Source organism: Macaca fascicularis, chromosome 7 (assembly GCF_037993035.2).
Source record: "Macaca fascicularis isolate 582-1 chromosome 7, T2T-MFA8v1.1".
NCBI lineage: Eukaryota > Metazoa > Chordata > Mammalia > Primates > Cercopithecidae > Macaca > Macaca fascicularis.
The window spans coordinates 151,225,542-151,227,668 of record NC_088381.1 but is presented as its reverse complement, the minus strand read 5'-3'; the positions used below and the strand labels follow the sequence as shown (position 1 = coordinate 151,227,668).

Genomic DNA, 2,127 nt, shown 5'->3' with positions numbered 1-2,127 from the left:
AGACTACAGCTACATATTTAAGGAGACGTGTAGCATGCAACATTAAAGTGACTAAAAATTGGCAAAACTGAGTCCTGTTTGTCAAAAACACATATTATGATCACGTTATGCCAGCAACTATCTGCAACTTGAATGAAACAGCAGTGAACACAACAGACACAGCCAGTGCTCTGTGGGATTTAGTCTTGCAATGCTAAAATACTACTTTCAATCACTGACAAATATGTTGTAAAGACAGAATCTATAGAATCTAAGTAATATAGATGCAAAATAATCCTCAAATGTGGAAAAAAGAGTAAATGAAGCATGCTAGTGTCTTGGCAACATCAAAAGAATGAAGCAACCTGAATCTAAAAATGGAAAAGACAGAGTTAGCCTTTCCTTTCGGCTGGAACCGCCATCTTCCAGTAATTCGCCAAAATGACAAACACAAAGGGAAAGAGGAGAGGCACCTGATATATGTTCTCTAGGCCTTTTAGAAAACATGAAGTTGTTCCTTTGGTCACGTATATGCAAATTTATAAGAAAGGTGATATCATAGACATCAAGGGAATGGGTACTGTTCAAAAAGGAATGTCCCACAAATGTTACCATGGCAAAACTGGAAGAGTCTACAATGTTCCCCAGCATGCTGTTGGCATTGTTGTAAACAAACAAGTTAAGGGCAAGATTCTTGCCAAGAGAATTAATGTGCGTATTGAGCACATTAAGTACTCTAAGAGCCGAGATAGCTTCCTGAAATGAGTGAAGGAAAATGATCAGAAAAAGAAAGAAGCCAAAGAGAAAGGTACCTGGGTTCAACTGAAACGCCAGCCTGCTCCACCCAGAGAAGCACACTTTGTGAGAACCAATGGGAAGGAGGCTGAGCTGCTGGAACCTATTCCCTATGAATTCATGGCATAATAGGTGTTAAAAAAAATAAAATAAAAGACCTCTGGGCTGAAAAAAAGAAAAGAAAAGAAAAGAAAAGGCAGAGTTAAAATAAAATAATTTCTTGAGTATTTTTTCATCCAAACGTTAGCACGAATGATACTCATTTAAATATGTTTAAGTAATTCACTGTGTCTCAGTTGTAAAAAGCAATACTTATTGAGTCAGCAAAATTCAATACTGTACATCACCTCTGGACAGAAGGTTGTTTTGTGTAAGCTTACTCCCCAATTAAAAGCAGTTGTTGAAAAATAAAACATGAGCACGTGGAAGTGAATACATTTGTGGATACATAGCTGAATCTTTTCTGATTTCTAATATCTAGCATCTAATTATCACAGAGTGTTCTAGATCCCCAAGTTCATTGATAAAATCAATATGGTTAACAATTCTCTTAGAAATCAATTTTACTCCAGCAGAAGAAGGTGTCCCATATGTAATCCAGTTTTACAATTTTACATGTACGGAAACAGATTCCAAACAAACAAATTTCCCTTGTGAACAATAGCACCTTTTTGAGGGTTAGTCATTGCTGCATCTTCATAGTAGTTATTTTATAAATTATTTTAAAATTCAAAAAATTCAATAAGAAGAATAAGAAATTAATTCCAATTCTTTGTGTAATTTTTTTAAAAAAGAATTAATTTTATTAATTTTTTTGAAAAGAGTGACCAGTGAATACCAAACAGAACTCTTAAATATGCGGAAAAAATAGCTTTGAAAATGGAGACCTAAAAATAAAAAGCTCTTTAATGTACAGTTTTGCTCAATGCCTTGGCCTGATTCTGAAGTATAGTTAATGCATTCAGGTAACAATACCACAGCTACAAAGAGTGTAACTTAAAGAGGGAGACACTGCTGTTTAGGAGACGAGTCCTTGAAGATACTCTAAGAAAAATAATGAATCCAATTGTCCATACTGTGTAAATCAGATGCTAATAGCAAAAATCACTCTTCTCTCTCATCCAGATTTTCACAAAATAAATATCTTATATTTCTCAAAGTATGAAAAGAAAATAATAAAATTATTTTGGAAGTGTTTGTCCGTTAAAATAAGAAAGAACTCTTAAGAATAGTTACTTTTTCCTGAAAAAAATAATAAAGAGCATATGCTTTAGAAACCAACTGAATATAATAAATCACCATTCATCCTTCATCAAATACAGAGACAAAAAGAGAAACATATTTGAAAGAAAA

The 2,127-nt window shown here is 33.6% G+C and overlaps 1 pseudogene; it reads left to right on the top strand.

Moving 5' to 3' along the window:
- The first annotated feature begins 378 nt into the window (after window positions 1–378).
- LOC107130339 (large ribosomal subunit protein eL21-like) lies at window positions 379–929 on the top strand (annotated as a pseudogene).
- The last annotated feature ends 1,198 nt before the right edge of the window (window positions 930–2,127 follow it).